The following is a 19,113-nucleotide window of genomic DNA, read 5'->3' as shown; positions in this document are numbered from 1 at the left end:
AACTATATGTCTTTATAGACAAATCAGATATGTATTAATATTATATATCCTTAAAATATAAAGTTTTGAAATGCAAAAAAAAAAATCCCATGTATAAGAAATTGTGGTTTTAAGAACATTCAAATTACACTACAGAATAACATTTAGCAGAAAATAAATCTGTATTAGGCCGATTTGTCAGCTTGCTTTCAAACAAAGACCCAATATCTAATATAGTTGCAGGAAAGATTGTTAATCAATATTCTTTAGTCATTCAGCATATCAACATTTATATATTCTAAACATCTTTCTAGCTTTTTTCCTGTGAGTATTCATGGGGAATCTAGTACAAAAGATATTATAAACTAAATAGAAGTCTGGTAATTAATTTGCAAATGCTACACTGACTGGACTTTAGTTCTCTAGAAATGACAGCTACAGACAAACATGATGTGACTTATGTGTCAGGGGCATCATGATACAGACAAAGACAAATCTTCAAATTAAGTTTCCTGACAGTAATATTCTAAAAGCCTGAGACCATTAGTTTTCCCTAGGTACTTATTAATCCCTTTAAAACAGAACTAGAGACTTTGGCTTCAATCCCCCATATGCACAACATTCAGATTCTTAGTGTTATACATGGAAAGATAAAATTAAGAAGGAAAAAAAATACTCCTTTTGTCTTAAAACCTGGTAATTAGCACGTCTTCTATAGCTCTGCCATTAAATGCTGTCCTTCTAACTTCTTAACATTTCATGGCAAGACTCATTTATCCCACCTACCATTCTATTGTGGCATTTGAGCAGAGAGATCGCTCCTCCTCACAGGAATGTAGAGACATCTGCTTCTGAGGTCCTGCAAAGCATTATACAGAGCTCTCTGGAATTATGGCTCTATCAGTGGCTTCACATTTACTGTCCGACCATGAGTCTTCAGCTTATTTAATTTATAACTGTTTGTCATGGTTTGAACCCAGGACACTGTTCCCTCAGTTCAAGACTTTTTTCTCATGTCCAATCTTTCCTTAGTACAATCTATCAAAGATTCTTGGTTAACAGCTTTGATGAACATTCCAGCTACGATGAACATTCCAGCTCTGTATGTTTTAACCTAATAACAGAAATGAAGGGTTTTTGTTATGGGATAAGAAAAACATAAAGCTCAAGAAAGGATTCTGCTTCAAAATTGCAATGCAGAGAAAATGTCATTCTCATTTACAATAGATATATTAAACTTAACATCATGTACATTCATACAATAAGAAACACAAAACATATCCATACTTCTCTAATCATTAACAAAATTCTACTCTTACTGACCTAACCATTTTTTTTTTCATTGTCTGAGTTAGGAGAATGGAAGGCAAGCTTCAACTTAAAGGGGTGAAATGATACAACAAATGTGGCATATTCCAGATCTTTTCTTAAAAATGCATACAGTGTGCTTTCTCCTTTTGGGTATTTATTTCTTTCTAGCAGGACTGCAACCTAATCATGTATTATGTTAAGTAGAAGCATATGTGAACCATATTTATCTCTAATATGAATCAAATTTATCTCTAATTAATACTGAAGATTATTCCTAATCGATCATTCATCACCATCATGAAACACAGACATATATTCTAACCTCAGCTGTACATGTACTCCAAAGGTTTTGACGAGACTCAGAATAGAGACTACTGTAGCTTTAGGAGAAACTGACTTGACTGTCTGAAATTGAACTTCTAAAATGACAAGGGGTCATTGCCTTGGACATCTCTGTAGAGCAATAACAGGTCTAAACTGCTTAAATATAGAAAGTAAAGAAGAAATAGGCGTCTTTTTTTCCCTCATCACACCAGTATCTACAATAAAGCAGCAAGAAACCATTCTTAACTTCCATATCTGTCTTTTCTGACTTCAGTTTTGCTCCTATTTCCTTTTTTGCCCAGACAGACCCATTTCTTCCTCAAAGCCATTCACACACTTCTAGTGCAAAGACTAGTTAATATTCATATTCAGCCCAGTTTACAGAACTTACATCCTAGGGGAAAATGACCATTTGCCTACTTCTTCATTATAATGTACACAAATTTGTGTCCAGATTGGAATATCCAAATGAATATGAAATAGGAGTTAATATGGTTCATAATATGCTAACTGGAGTCTAGTCATGTAACACATCATGTAATAACTGAGGTATTTTGTTTTCCTCATCTCTCAGTTAATGTAACTGTAATTCTACAGGCAAAAGGACATAATCAAGAAGCTTCAGTCTTGTGTTTATCCCAGTATAAACCAAAAGTAATCTGATGAAATGAAATTAGTTTTGCTGATGTGAAATGTGTGTGAGAGGACATACAAAACAAAAACTGATGGTCTAACTTAGGCAACAAAAGTTTTTCTTAAGTGCATGTAGAAAAATAAAGAGAAAAAGGATCCACAGTAAGTGTTGAGTAGGGAACAGCTATAGTACTCTGGAGAACATATCAGAAGAAACCAAGATGCCTTTAGTTTTTACTCTTCTCCTTTACAGCTCTTCCATTACACAATGACACATCCCTGCCTGCAATGCACAGTTCTGATCAATGTCCTCCAGTTAGTCTTTTTTCACAAAATGTAGAAAGAAATACATGTAATTATAAACTCAAAAATGTATGGGCAGTATGAGTATACACGCATCTATTGCGAACTTAGTTATATTTGAATTGCCGAGGTGAGTATCTCCAGAGAGGACGCCTTTAACACCGGAGCGGGGGGAAGCACAGTGTCCAAGAGCCTCAGTTTGGAGCGGCAAGAGCGACCGAGGGAGCCTCAAGCCCTCGACAGGACTTGCCCAGGAGCCGGCAGCTCAGCTGACGCGAGCAGCTGACTCACAGGGGGCCGCGCCAGGAGTGACGGCACCAGCCCTCAGTGGGTAAAAACCCATCCCAGGGAGCGCGAGCGACCAGGAGCGCGGCGAACAGGGCTTGGCACGTCAGTCAGGGCGTGGCGCGGCAGTTGGTGCAGGCAGGGCGAGCGGGCAGCGAGCGGGATGGTGAGCACTCGCCTCAGGAGCAGGGCCCGCGCTGGGAGCTCTGCCCCGGCGGTGGCCAGCGCAGGCACCCAGACAGAGCCGATGAGAGGGGAGGCTGCGGCGCAGACCTCGGAGTGTAGAGAGTGCCTCGACTGGTCTCTTGAGGCGAGGGTGCGCAATGGACAGGGCTGCACTCGGTGCGCCCTGGTGGAGGTCCTCCTGCAGCAGGTGGCTGAGCTGCGGGAGGCTGTTGGAGAGCTAAAAGATGCCAGGGAAGCTGAGAGGAAGCTGGGCTGCTTGCTCCAGGCCCAAACTGTACAGGGGCTGCAAACGTCCAGCACTGCTTATATAGGAAAGAAGGAGGGCAGCAACCCAGGAAGCTGGGAATTAGTTACGAGAAAAACGAACAAAAAAAGGAGGAGGAGGACAATTAGCGACAAGGGACTTCCTCCTAAATCTGATGTCCCCACCCAGAACCGCTTCGCAGTTCTGCAGGGGGCTAATGAGAAAGCACCCACCACACCTAATGAGCATCCTGCTGATGCACCAGTAAAGAGGATCACTACTGGTGCCTCCAGGAAAAAGCGGAGGGTCATAGTAGTAGGGGACTCTACTTTGAAAGGCACAGAGGCACTCATCTGCCAGCCTGATCCAGTCTCGAGGGAGGTGTGTTGCCTGCTGGGGGCTCGGATCAGGGATGTTGCTGAGAGGCTGCCTGCTCTAGTAAGTCCTGCTGACTATTACCCCCTTCTAGTGGTCCATGTGGGTGCTAGAGATAGAGATAGCAGTAGCCTGGATAACATTAAGAAGGACTACAGAGCCCTGAGAGAGGTGGTTAGGGGCTCTGGAGCTCAGATAGCTTTTTCATCGATTCTCCAGGACAAAGGGGAGTACCTTAAAAAAGCTAGGCGCGTTTGGCAGGTTAATAAATGGTTAGAATGCTGGTGCCATAGTCAGGGGTTTGGCTATTTAGAACATGGGGCTCCATTTGGGAGGCCAGATCTACTGGAGGCTGGTGGAGCTGGTCTGACAAAGAAGGGGAAGAGCTGTTTTGGTAGGAGGATTGCCAGGCTGGTCAAGAAAGCTTTAAACTAGATGTGTTGGGGGAGGGGAGCATTGATCCATCCCAACACTCCTGGTCAGTTGCCAGCACCTGTAATAAGTGCTTGGAGAGATGCAGAGATGTTCCAGCTGCCCCAGCCATTGAGTTGGCTGCATTTGGAGCTCGGCTAAGGTGCCTCTATACAAACGCCCGTAGTATGGGGAACAAGCAAGAGGAATTAGAGATGTGTGCAAGGCTACAGGAATATGATGTCATTGGTATCACAGAAACATGCTGGAATGGCTCCTATGACTGGAGTGTCGGAATGGAAGGTTACAGGCTGTTTAGAAAAGACAGGCCAGGCAGACGGGGAGGGGGCGTTGCTATCTATGTCAGTGATAGGCTAGAGAGTATGGAACTCTGTCTGGGGACGGGTGATGAGGTAACAGAGTGTTTATGGGTCAGGATCAAAGGGAAAACAGCAATGAGGGACATTACGATGGGGATCTGTTACAGGCCGCCTGATCAAGAGGACTCTGTGGATGAAGCGCTCTACAGACGGATAGGAGCAGCCTCACGCTCACAGGCCCTGGTCCTCATGGGGGACTTCAACCATCCTGACATCTGTTGGAGGGACGGTATGGCCCGGCACAAGCAATCCAGGAGGTTCCTCGATTGTGTGGAAGACAACTTCCTCTGTCAAGCAATGGAGGAGCCCACGAGGAGAGGTGCCGTGCTTGACCTTGTGCTCACCAACAGGGAGGGACTGGTTGGAAATGTGACGCTCCAGGGCAGCCTTGGTCTAGTGATCACGAGATGGTTGAGTTTGAGATCCTCAGGACAGTGAGAAGAGTGTGCAGCAAGCTCACTGCCCTGGACTTCAAGAAAGCAGACTTTGGCCTCTTCAGGAACCTCCTTAGTAAGGTTTCATGGGATACAGTCCTAGAGGGCAGGGGGGCCCAAGACTGCTGGTCGATATTCAAGGATCACCTCCTACGTGCTCAAGAGTGTTGCATCCCGACTAGAAGAAAGTGCAGCAGGAGGGCCAGGAGACCTCCATGGATGGACAAGGAGCTGCTGAGGAAACTTAGAGGGAAAAAAGAAGCTTACAGAAGGTGGAAGCGAGGACAGGCGGCCTGGGAAGAATATAGGAGCATTGCCTGGGAAGCTAGGGACCAGGTTAGGAAAGCTAAGGCCCAGCTAGAATTAAGTTTGGCAAGGGATGTAAAAGATAACAGGAAAGGATTCTATAGATACGTAGCAAATAAAAGACAGACTAGGGACAATGTGGGCCCTCTCCGGAAGCTATCAGGAGAACTGGCTACCCTGGATTTGGAGAAGGCTGAGGTTCTTAATGACTTCTTTTCCTCAGTCTTCACCAGCAAATGCTCTGACCACACCACGAAAGTCTTGGAAAGCAAATGCAGGGACTGTGGGAATGAAGACCTTAGGCCCACCATAGGAGAGCATCAGGTTCGAGACCATCTTAAGAACCTGAACGTGCACAAGTCCATGGGACCTGATGAAATCCATCCACGGGTCCTGAAGGAGCTGGCGAATGAAGTTGCTAAACCACTGTCCATCATATTCAAAAAATCCTGGCAGTCAGGTGAAGTTCCCGATGACTGGAAAAAGGGTAATATAACCCCCATTTTCAAGAAGGGGAAGGTGGAAGACCCAGGGAAATACAGATCAGTCAGTCTCACCTCTGCGCCTGGCAAAATCTTGGAACAGTTTCTTCTGGAAAACATGCTAAGGCACATGAAAAACAACGAGGTGGTTGGTGACAGCCAACATGGCTTCACTGAGGGGAAATCCTGCCTGACCAATTTGGTGGCCTTCTATGATGGAGCCACGGAACTGATGGACAGGGGCAGAGCAGTTGACGTCATCTACCTGGACTTGTGCAAAGCGTTCGACACTGTCCCGCATGACATCCTTGTCTCTAAATTGGAGAGACATCAATTTGATAGATGGACCACTCGGTGGATAAAAAACTGGCTCGATGGCCGCACGCAAAGAGTTGTGGTAAATGGCTCGATGTCCAGTTGGAAACCTGTAACGAGTGGTGTCCCTCAGGGGTCGGTGTTGGGACCGGTCCTGTTTAACATCTTTGTCGGTGACATGGACAGTGGGATGGAGTGCGCCCTCAGCAAGTTTGCAGATGACACCAAGCTGTGTGGTTCGGTTGATACGCTGGAGGGAAGGGATGCCATCCAGAGGGACCTTGACACGCTTGTGAGGTGGGCTGATGCCAACCTTATGAAGTTTAACCAAGCCAAGTGTAAGGTCCTACACCTGGGTCAGGGCAATCCCAGGCACTGCTACAGGTTGGGCAGAGAAGAGATTCAGAGCAGCCCTGCAGAAAAGGACTAGGAGGTGTTGGTTGACGAGAAACTTAACATGAGCCGGCAGTGTGCGCTTGCAGCCCAGAAAGCCAACCGTATCTTGGGCTGCATCAAAAGAAGTGTGACCAGCATGTCGAAGGAGGTGAGCCTGCCCCTCTACTCTGCTCTTGTTGAGACCCCACTTGGAGTACTGCGTACAGTTCTGGTGTCCTCAACATAAAAAGGACATGGAGCTGTTGGAGCGAGTCCAGAGGAGGGCCACGAGGATGATAAGAGGGTTGGAGCACCTCCCATATGAAGGCAGGCTGAGAGAGTTGGGGCTGTTCAGCCTGGAGAAGAGAAGGCTGCGTGGAGACCTCATAGCAGCCTTCCAGTATCTGAAGGGGGTCTACAAGGATGCTGGGGAGGGACTCTTCCTTAGGGACTGTAGTGGTAGGACAAGGGGTAATGGCTTCAAACTTAAACAGGGGAAGTTTAGATTAGATATAAGGAAGAAGTTCTTTACAGTGAGGGTGGTGAAGCACTGGAATGGGTTGCCCAGGGTGGTTGTGAATGCTCCATCCCTGGCGGTGTTCAAGGCCAGGTTGGACAGAGCCTTGGACCACGTGGTTTAGGGCAAGGTGTCCTTGCCCATGGCAGGTTTGTTGGAACTAGATGATCTTAAGGTCCTTTCCAACCCTTACTATTCTATGATTCTCTGATTCTATATGCCTACAATCAGCTTGCCATAGCTAGCACTAGAAAACACAGCCCTTCAGGAAAAACATTGGCAAGGTTGCTTCATCAGGAGGAAAATGCTGGTAAAAGGTGCTTTGTGGACAAATAAAAAAAAAAAGAAAAACCACAGAAAAAAAGAAAAATGACTGAATCACCAAATGAAAGTCTTAAATAAATAGTGTATTTTCTTATATATAAGAATATGTACAAGAAAAATGCATCTGCTAAATTACGTATGAAACACACAGAGGTCCAAATTCAAGTCTGTATGTTAAACCTGATCATTTTCTTCCCTGTCCTTTGATTGTTTGGCTTTAGAAAAGTATTAGGCTGCCAAAGAAGATTAAGCTGGATTTGAGATCCATGATGGTCCTATTATTTCAAGCATTTAGGAGCAGCCTTTTGTTTTTGTTCAGTATTAGGCAAACTGACAACCTTCAACTTATCCTTCCTGCTGCGGTACACTGTGTAATGTCTGTAGTCTACTTAGCCAGGGCTGATGTTCATTTTCAACATTACAGAGAAAGACTATGAAAGCTTTTGTAAAAAATAGCTTAGTCTATCTAGCAATGTTAATCTTGGACCCAATCCAGCAAAGCGCTTAATATTTCTTAATATTCTCATTACATTCAAAAGAAGAATTGAAAATCAAACATACACCTAAGCATGGACTCAGCTCAAGTTTTTCAACATTTTCTGTTTTATAACAGTGAAAACAATAAGAACACAGAAAAACTACATTGTAAATCAAGAAGGGCATAAGAAACATTTCTGAGATTAGGTTATAATCAAAACAATACACAAATTTCATTTTTATTCTAATTAATGTTGCTCATTAGACCCAGACTCTCAAACAAGAGCTGGTTGTATATTACTGATACTGATCTTTGATTAAAATGTTTTTCTTTCATCTGGAGAGTCAGATGGCTCACAGCGGATAAAGTCAGGCTAAAGATCTCTCTGGATACCTCTCTACTGTATTACAAAAGGGCCAGAGGCTGAGGTCAGTACTGGACCATATCATCCTTACTGCCTAATTATTAACAGCACTTCCTGGCTCTTTTTTTGAAATATTGCAGCTTGGTCTCTCCAAGACAAATTTCGTACAGAGGTGCTTAGCCCTAAACATTGTGGACCACAGCCAGCTGGCAGCACTCTGCCTTTCAGCAAAAGATCAATCCCTGGACTTTTATTTAGCAATATAGATGGAACTTCAGCTTCCATGGTTGGGAAATAGCTCAGAAAATTAGGCTCCCTTTGTGAGGTGCCTTGCTAAAGATCATATCTCCTTCCCCTTTTTTTTCTGTTCATGATCTCTCTTGTATTGCAAAGGTTGTGAAATCTTTGTAACTCTATACATGGATTTCTCAGCCTTTCTATGTTTCCACAGCTAAAAAAAGCTGTCATTCCTCTTCCTCTGGTTTGCTAAAGCTAATGAAAACCTTGCAGAAAAAAGGGCTCGGGAAAGGACCATTTCAGGTTTTAACGAGTCCTTTCTCTATTACAGGGGGTTACATAACCAAAATCTGAAATCAGAAGATTTCTAGTATCAGCAAGTTCAGAAGTTGTTTTTATTCTTCCTGTCTTTTTCTTGACTGTCTCCCAAAGTCCTAAATTAGATCATGGCACCAGGCAAATGTTTCGCTTCTTTGAATGTTGTGTGTGTTGCACTCTATAGTCCCAGATTAATCTTATCATATGGATAATGACCAGCTGAAAGTCAGAATAAATGTTCATATTCTCATAGTGATTTGAAACCCTTAAAATATGAGTAAACAATGAGAAGGAAAATAATTCCAAAATAAGTAGATCAACTTCCTCTGGATGTCGAAATGATACGCAACATCATAATTTCGTTCTAGGTATTTCCAATAATCATATGTTAGTTATCTCAGTCTGTTAGAAATCCTCAGATAGATACCTTCTTTTTTTTTTTTTTTGTGCCTGACTCTGAAAATAAAGCCACTGTCTCTATTTGTTTGTACTCTAAACTGTGTAGTTCTGAAATTTGTGAATAGATTCTGCTGTAGTTTTGAATACAAATTATTTTTGGCTGTGAACAAATAAAAAAATCCTCTTAGTCTGATTATAATTGGAAAGGTATTTTAAAGACAGTTTGAAGAGCTGTGGGTATACCAAGGAATACTGATATATTTTGAAGAAACAAACAAACAAACAAAACCCAACCAACCAACCAACAAAACCACAAAAAAACAAACAAAAAACAACCCCCCAACATCTCTCAGCTCCCCCCCAAAAACCCAAAACAAAACAAAAACCAAAACCACACACAAAAAAACCTCAACCCCTGGATTACTGCTGTCAAAAAAGAAAAAAGGCAAGAAAACAAGAACTTTTAGTGCATGCACTAAATAGTATATATCACCCTGCTAAAAAAGGACTTGAACTGCAAGATGGTGTCTTAAAAAAACTGAAAATATCTCAGTAAATGGAGAAGTCAGCTAGCACTTAATTTAACTGATTGGTTTGTAGGCAGGATAACACATTTATGATACTTTGGAGTGAAAGAAGGCTGAGATAAATTCTTGCCATTCAAAATGACATAATGGTAACAGTGGCTCTGAAAAATGATGAGAGATTATTCTTGAGCAACTGCTGGAAAGAAATACATGTAATTATGGCAAATCAAATAACACAGATTTCTCTAACACAAGGAGAGTGGTTTTATGGCTATGATATGTAGGTGATAACGTTAATTTTCCTGAATTCATTGACTTGTATAAGATAACTTGTACATTGGCAGAAATATACCAGTCATAAAACATATAATATTGACTTTAAATATGTCTATTTAAAATCGTTGAAGACACAATTATGTAATTTAGCTAATAGTAATGGGCTTGGTAGTGAAGTGTTACCGAAAGATTGCAGCTAAAGGAATCAAGAGCTAAATATTCATATTGCTATGGATTTTGTATGCCAGGAATCTATTAAAAATAGCATTGTGTATACATACTTCAGAAATTGTTCATGAAGTATCCAAATGAAAGTTTATATCAAATCGAAACATTAATCATATCACTGGATGTATGTTTTTCTTGCCTAAATAGATGGACAAGCAACAGCACTGTTTTCAGTTTCTGGGAGTATCTGGAATTCAGTAAAACTTGATAGGCTGCTAAGGATCCTAAAATATTATGTGCAGTGTTATGGACAGTAACCTTATCAGCGATGTTTTTTTTTTTCCAAGGCACTAAGTCAAAAAGACCTAAACATGGCTTATGTACCCTACTGTCTCAAACTGTGAAGGCACAGCAATTTGCTTCAGTCCAGCTGATCAGATGGAAACTACAATTCCTTCTAAAAGAAAGATGATCAGAAAAGTTCAAGGTCAGATATAGTGAGAAAGCCAAACTTTCAAAAGAAAACAAAAGTTCCCAAGAAATGTAAAGCCATAAAGATGAATCAAGCTGTCTAAATTCAGCACACAAAAAGTAGTTATACATATGCTACCTCAAAGTATCAGATACTGAAATGTCTGGTATTCAGTCAGGATCAAACCAGAAAACGTATGCAATTATTACTAGTCTCGAAACTGTACCGATGCAGCAAAGGTAAGAGATAAGCAAGTTCAAAATATTCCTTAGGTGAATGTTTCTATTCTCAATCAAGACAGAATATCAGCTCCATTTCAGCTCAGCAAAACAAATGTCACCTTACAGAAAGAACACCAAAGTTTGTCCAGAAGTGTCTCTGTTTAGCCAAATACAGTATCATTGTTTTTTAAAAGCAATCAAGATGACAAAGATTCTGGTGATAGCTGGAAGTGAGGCTGTAGCTCAGCCAGTGGTTAGTCTCAGTCCTTCTGTAATATTCTATGACAGTCAAAACAAGACATATCCACACAATGTGAAGCCAGTAACATGCTGCTTCTATATATAAGAAAACATGGTATGTCCATAAATCCAGAGCTCTCATTGCTAGAACTTTTTCAGGTTTGTAAATTGTTCTTTTTACTTATGAATTTTTAGGAGGTATTTTTAAGCCATAGTGGCACACAACCACTATAATAAAAGTAAGCTGAACAAGTTTCTTAATTCTCCTTATATACTACAATGATTCCTGTTCGGGATGGAGGGTGGGGAAGTGGAGATCAGAGTTTCCCTATCCATCTTCCTCTAGCCGTCTTATGCTTTGCTGATCAAGTAGTTAGGCCACCACAAAACAAGAAAAACCAGAGGGTGAGGGCAGAATGAGAATAGAGCAGAGGAAAATGTTTTACTATTTGAAGAAAAAGTTGTTAACCTAGGAAAACAGGTTATGATTTCCTGAGCTCATTTTAGAAAAGCATGTGTATCATATAACTGTAGTGATGCATCTAAAGGTTAATGTATTTGCCATATGTACGGATTTTCAGTTACTGCATTTTCATATTTCAGAGTTACTGAAGTTACATATTTTACTCTTGATCAGAAATACCAAAATCACTATATGCAGCTCATACAGACTGGGACTTCCTGTGGCTGTAAGCATTGAAACAAAACTTCCTTACCCCATTTCTAGAAAGCCTTTTTTTCTTTTGTACATTTGACTTCTAACCTAAAGCTTGCTGCAGAAAGACCCCATCACACCCTGCTGAGTCATGAAACAAACATGAGAAAGATTTCCTTCTTAAGATTCTGTTATACCTCATTCATCTTATCGTTTTCACTCTGCAAAGATATGTTAAACTTTTTCCAAGCCCCCAAGGCAGCGCAACAGTATTACAATAACATTTGTCGAAAGCTCTCAGAAAGACCTCCTACACTGCAATTCCTAGTTGGCTGGCACACCCACGTGTCAGTTCATTTAAATCATGTGTCTCAGCAGGTTTTACACACATACTCATTCCTAACATATAAGCTTGTTGGGTTTGAGGGTTCACTTTCTTTTATCACAGGTTGACATATTGTTGAAATTAATCATAGGTTACTTTCCCTAATGGCTGCTGCTGGGAAGTTGAGCATGTTGGAAATCCTGTTGTGATTTGGGATAAAATATTAATGTCAATAACAGCTGCTTTGTGTTATAATGCTATATAGAGTTAAATAGTAAGGTAGGTAGTTATATGAGAAATCTACCCTGGCAAATTGCCATACTATTTGTTATATTGATACCTGATGTGGATGAGCCTTAACTATTATTTTACTTATATTCAAATGCAGGTCTTATTTCCATATAAAGGACTACTTTTTTTTTTTTTTTTTTGCAACAAGCAACTATCTATGGCTCAAAGTTTCTTAAAGCACCAATGTCCATCCATATCATCTTTACAGAACTTTATTCCAGTAAATCAAACCCAGGCTGTTCTGAACTGCATTCAGATCAAGCATATTTACACTTCATGCTAGATTATTAGACTACCATGTGAACTAAACTAGCAGTTTCCAGTGCATCAAACCTGAATTCTGTCTTTCAGCTGCAGAAATGAAACAACTTAGAGGTTCAAGCAGAAGTCAGCTGGTAGTGTCTGTGTTCGTTTATTATAGTCCAGGTGATTTGCTCAGTTACTGCTGAAAGGTATCCCATTTTAAAAGAACTTTAAAAGAGGTGATTGAAAGAAAACCTAAAATTGTTGTGTCTTTAGGATATTGTTCTCATCAATAGCCTCCCCAAGCTACCATTGATTTAAATGGAAAATAGATCATGCTGTGAATGAATTAGGGAATAATTTGTTGCCTGGAAGCTAGGCTAGGAATAGTGGTCAGGCAATGTATATAATAACTGATTAATATTACTAACTGTCAGGTACCAAGCTAAGGAGAGGAGACTAAGAGTTAGCACACAGATAAATGAGCTATTAAAGCCAAAGATATGATTAATCAATCAGCCAGCACAATTATTGAGTAATGCAATGGCATATCTCCAGTTGGAGAAACTGGAGAGAGTCCAAAAAAAGTCCCCCAGAAGATCTAATCTGCATGCGTACTCATGATGAAATATCATTTGCCCAGGAAAGTGGAAAGGCTGTTTTGGGAGAGGACATAGATCAGACATGAGATAGCTGTGGACAACTGTCCTGTTTTACTTTGTGGAAAGAAAGCAAGAAACAGTCACTGCAGTGTTATTTCCTTGTCAGATGTCCTCCTGAAGAAGGCTAAACTATTGTGATCTTTCTTTTGTAGACTGACACAGATGCTGTTTCCTGCAAACATTTTTAATATGTGACTTCTAGACAGACTTTCCTTCAGTATGTACATGATAGTGCAAAGGATAGTGGCAAAAATATACCGATCTTTTGAGGCCCAAACTGGTTTTCACCAATTTTTTACTGTTCTGGAAAAACACTTTTGTGCTGCCCCTGCTACAGTTACTATAAGAAAATCACATATAAAATGTGGAAAAAATAAGAAAAACTGAAGCCTGTGGTCCCTGCTTCGTATTTGTTTTGGGGTTTTGCCTTAAAAAGTCAGGTGGTTGGCTCTGGTAACCCAGTCATCACCTTCTACTTCAGAAAGCAAGTAGCTGATCTCAGCTGCTAACAGCTCCTAACTATCAGGTTGTTCCACATCCTGAGCCCCTCAAGTGTCTGTGGGATCTTTTTTCTAAGGTGGTGTTAAAGTTTTCTTTTGAACCACAATCTTATTCCTAGCATCTACCAACCATACCAGCTGTTATCAAATCTGTTTGCTTCCCATGCAAAAGTATTTCCATTCTTTCCTTAAGGCCAGTGAGAAGGCAAATGTGCACTGCTATTAAGCTGGCAGTATGAATCTCTTCCCATCTGGGTAATTCTCATGACTCCTCCCACTCCTTCCAGCCTGAAGAGTAAATTCTGGGTCTAGCTGTATGAGAATATGTCTCCATCAAAACTAATTCATTTGGCTAAGTGTGAATTCTGCACCAATACGTAAGTAACTTCGTGTAAACTGGAAATCTGTTGTCTGTGACAGCATAATGGAGATTGCCATTTTGTCTCAGGTTACGCTGTACAGCTTTGTGAGAAGCAGTATGCCTGAGCAGCATGGCTTTGATTGTCTTTGATTAGCTTTGCATGTGCAGTTAGCCAAATGTCACCCAGTAAACCAGACTTTCTTGCGATATTTTGGAGCTAGAAAGAACAGTGGCTACCACGGTATATGAGTATTCCCTGGGCATTAGGCAAAGAAGTCCAAACGATGCCAGTAAAAAGTATTAGAAAGTACACACTGATCATAGCATTAGTTCTAGTGATGGTCTAGGATCTGCTTACCTAGAGAACTTCCAGAGGTAGGAGATGGGGATCTTTCATGTTCTGTAACCCATACTCAAGGGACTACCTCCTTCTCTCCCATTGTTTGCAAGAGATGTTATGTTGCTGAAAACCTGAATCTGATGAGTTATAATGGGTGACATGTGCATGGAAACTTCATTGTCCAGCAGAGAGAGATGGGAATGACACTGGTCTGTGGCTGCTTTAGCAAAGGTAGCTGGCTGTGGCAAATGAAGAGCCTCTGTCACTGACCTCCTAAGCCAGTCAGGACCTGGACACTAATAAAGACTGGGGAGAGAGGTAGAGCTGCAGGTGGAAAGAATTGCACACAGAAGTTTGGTGAATGTTCTGGCAGACAAAGTTTTGTCTCAGTGTGGGAACTTATCAATATAGACACTTCTTGTGTGCATCCATTTTATTCTTGACCTTAACTTCCAATTTAGCAAAAAAATAGAAAAAAAAAATGATCCAAGTATCAGACATCTGAAACATAAGCCTTTCTTGTAGACTGTGTCACTGAACAACAGAGAAGAGAGAGTGGGAATTTTCTATGCAGTCTTAGGGCTGAGGGATCTGCCTGATGAGGGTCTCTTTAACCCTGACGCTACCCCATCACGGGCAGTTCCATTCACTGGCCAGATACACCTCTCCAGCTGCTAGTGGAGTCTCGTATTCACAGTTTAGCATGTCTAGGTTCCTGCTGACTTGTAGTAGACTGTGGTAAAAAATGAATAATCTGTCTGTTCAAACGCAATGTCTGTGAAGGTGACTGTAGTTTGTTACATGCCATGGCCTTGGTCAGAAAATCTAAGCTGTGGCTAGACTTGTATCAGCACCTGACAGGTATTACTGTCTAGTCTCCCTTGCTCAGAGATGACATTATTTCATGGTACCAGGAAAAGAAGTAAAAACAGCAGGCATACATCCAAGTTTTTGTTTGTTAAAGAACTGAAGACAAGTATGATGAACAAATGAGGCACAGGGTGAGGAACTGTATTGGCATAACACAAGTTCATCCTGCAGGCTTGAGTATGCCCAGATATCAAGAGAACTTTAAAAAGTCACTACTTATGCAAGAGTAGTGCCAGAATTAAAGGGGAGATTGTTGACTGCCTGTCCTGGGCATCTTCCACAATATATTAGAAGGAAATTCATGCAAATGGGGCTCTCCACACATCGAAATTAATCTTCGGGATGGGATGATCTATATTCACCGTGCTGTTATTTGCAACATTGAGGAAGAACGCTCTTAGATTTTCATAGATCTCAGGCAATTTATCAAGAAGCAGTTGTGCCCTGAGAAAGAAAAATGAAAAGTACCAATCACACTGGCATTCTCAGAACAGTTGAGGACCTGATTCAGCAGGCTATGCTGTATTTTCTGAAAGAGATTATAGTTTGGTTTTTTTTTCCCTGCTCATCAAAAATATCTTTTTTAGTTAAAAAGAATGCATTTTCTTTTTTCCTTTTGTCGTGGTTTGAGCCCAGCCGGTAACTCGGAACCACGCAGCCACTTGCTCACTCCCCTCCTTCTTCCTCCCACCGCTCCCAGAGGGATGGGGAGGAGAATCGGAAGAATGTAACTCCCACGGGTAGACATAAGAACAGTCCAGTAACTAAGGTATAATACAAAACCACTACTGCTACCACCAATGATAATAACGATAAGGGAAATAAGAAGGGGAGAGGATACAATTGTTCACCATCCGCTGACCGATACCCAGCCCGACCCGAGCAGTGACCTGGGCCTTCCGGGTAACTCCCCCCGGTTTATATACTGGGCATGATGTACTGTGGTATGGAATACCCCTTTGGCTAGTTTGGGTCAGGTGTCCTGTCTCTGCTTCCTCCCGGCTTCCCCTCCTCCCTGGCAAAGCATGAGACTGAGAAAGTCCTTGGTTGGAGTAAACATTACTTAGCAACAACTAAAAACATCAGTGTTATCAGCGTTGTTCCCAGGCTGAAAGTTAAAAAACACAGCACTGCACCAGCTACTAAGAAGGAGAAAAATGACTGCTATAGCTGAATCCAGGACACTTTGCATTTATTTAACAGGGGGGGAAAAAAAAAAGCTCTAACACCAAATCTTATCCACAGGAAAATATCCCATCCTGTTTAGGAGTGCAGATTACTCAAAGCCACCTGCAGAAGGTGTGACTAAAACAATACAATAACATTGGGAATATTTTTTATTGTTTCATTGTACAACTGCATTTTCTTTAAAAATAGGAAGAAACAGCATAGCATTAACGTCATGTGCTAACTCCCCTGAATGGTGCTTCTATACATTAGAGAATTAGAAAACAAGAAAGTTTCTTGATGCTTGAAATGCTGTGTAGCCCAGTTCAAATTAAAATAGCTGAGACATAAAAAAAGTTTAAAACATTCAGATTCATACTGCCAGTGGTGACAGATTTATATTAGGATTTCTATATGTGTGCCCTAAAATGAGACTCAAATAATTGAGCAGTCTGAGCAAAACACACAAGATGGGCAACAGAAAAGATATTCCCTAAGCCAGATCGTATATGAGCCACAGTAAAACATAAAACGAACATAAGCATCATAATAACAATAATAAGCAGAGTCTAGCAAGCTAACAAAAAATTTGTGCTTGCAAATGTGTCCCACATGTCTACTTTTAAAATTCTGAACACGATTTTACTGTTTTATCTTTTAACAGGATGAGTTAATACCCTAGTTTTTAATGCAGCCAATGCAAATATGCTCTAAGCGTGCATTAGCTGTGTCACCTTACTGGCAGAATACTCAGTTGTGTCTCTGTTTTGTCCTGTTTACCCATTCTTACTGTTTTCAGATTGTAAACCTAAAAAAAGTGATTTTCTGCTCTGCTCAGATTCCATATCAGACCAATATGTAACAGAGGATTTGGAGAAACAGGTGGCTGTAATTGCTCTGATAAAACAGACTTTAAACAAAAAATAGTGGTTTGTCAAAACTGAAACTTGGCACATGCAGCACTGTTAACACAGTGGAGAGAGACATTCACCAGAAGAAGAGTAGAGGAGTGGATAAAACCACTATGACACATGGTCTTTGAAATTACTCAGATCTACAAAGCATCTTGTTTTAAAACCTAACTCAAATTAGGATGATGGTGAAAAGCATGGGTGAGAATCTTTTCAGGCAGAAAAGATAGTAGAATTAGGTTTCCTATATCCTGGATGAGTGCTACAAACATAGATGCTGTAAAAAACCCAAACTCTTCTATTCTTGTCAGAAATTTTTAAAACTGCTTTTTGCAAATCCCCCAGTATTGGTTAATTTTTAAAAGCCATCTCAGTCTAGAGAAGGTTCGTTGCTAGAAATTCAAAGCAGAAGTTACAGAAAGACATAGGGTTAAGAAACACCCAATTCTTAAGGCTTGCTGTTGGCTTAGTTTAGGTGGCTTCTCACTCAGCATGTCAGTTCTGAATCCAGTTTTGCACTAATTGCCCTCATACTTTATTTAGAGACAATATTTGTGCAGGATTTTATCCTCCATCAGAGACTTTGTAGATAACTTAGAGCAGTGTAAGGGTCTTTGTTGTCTCAAAGTAAATATGACTATAAATATAACTATAGAAGTCTTGATAACATTCAACAGTACACTGTATGATATAATGTATAAATATTTTATCAAAAAACTGGATGAAACACTATTCAGTGTTGTTTATCAAGGCTTAGGGATTGGAAGTAAGTCATAACTTCTGTGAGCAGAATGCAGCTGAAGTGAATATTAAGTGTTCTGAAAAAAGTCATTCAAATTATATATACTCTTTGTTGGTTTTTGTGCAAGATTTTCCAGCCTGTGACATAGGCCCTATTCATCTCCAGTTGAAAATAGTTATCTCGTAACCAGTACTTAAAAGGATGTGACTATGTAGATTAACTATTCATAAAAAAAAAAAAAGAAAAGAAAACAGAAAATAGGCAAAAATGCTGCACTTCTGAAACTAACAGGAAAATCCTTGTGGGGTTAGAAGTTTAGAAATATTTCAAATTATGAAATTACATGTTCTGTATCACATTTCTGCTCTCTTAAACCATGAAAAATACAAATGTTAGGGAACTACACATAGCTGTTTGTGATACACACAGATTTTTCAGAATTAAAAATTATAGTTAGATTCCCTCTATATATATTTTATACCTTTTTACTGTACATGGTTTACACAACTGTATATAGTGCATAAGGCATATATAATGCAATGGCATAATAAACTCCTTGTTGCATCATAACCTGCATCATTATTTCACACAAAACTTTCATGAAGAACACTCTGAACATCACAGGAACACAGGACTGAATATTCAGGTTTCCTACATGGTAATAGAAATTAATCTATAAGAGCTCTTTCTGATGAACAAGTGATAGGAAAGCCTTGTCCTCAGAGATTTGAGTGATGCTATTCTGTATTTGTCCTAATTTTTTATGAACTTTCAGCAATTATTAGTGTTACAGCCCCAACAGTCATTGCTGAAAGCAGTACCATGGCCACATACGTCAGTAGAAGTTAAGAAACACAAAGATATTTCCATCCCCTTCCATAAGTATATCATTTATACCTGACTAATGTAACATTAACTGACAAAAACTTTATGTTTGCTGGAGGTCATTTCTAGCAGGTTTTTATCCTGTAAACCTACAGTGGTCTTTTCAACAAGGACGAGTCTCTAATAAGGGTGGTCCACTTTATACGATTTCCTGCATCTAGAAGAATCTGTCTTTGCTGTTTCCATTTGGGAAGTAACAAAGCTAAAATACAGGTGGCCAGGAAAGACTGGACTAACCTTTTCCAATTATGAACTAGCTGGGTCATTGGGAATGCCT

The sequence above is a fragment of the Strigops habroptila genome, chromosome 2, assembly GCF_004027225.2.
Source record: "Strigops habroptila isolate Jane chromosome 2, bStrHab1.2.pri, whole genome shotgun sequence".
In the NCBI taxonomy this organism is placed as follows: domain Eukaryota; kingdom Metazoa; phylum Chordata; class Aves; order Psittaciformes; family Psittacidae; genus Strigops; species Strigops habroptila.
The sequence above is the reverse complement of the archived record's forward strand: the minus strand, read 5'-3'. Positions refer to the sequence as shown.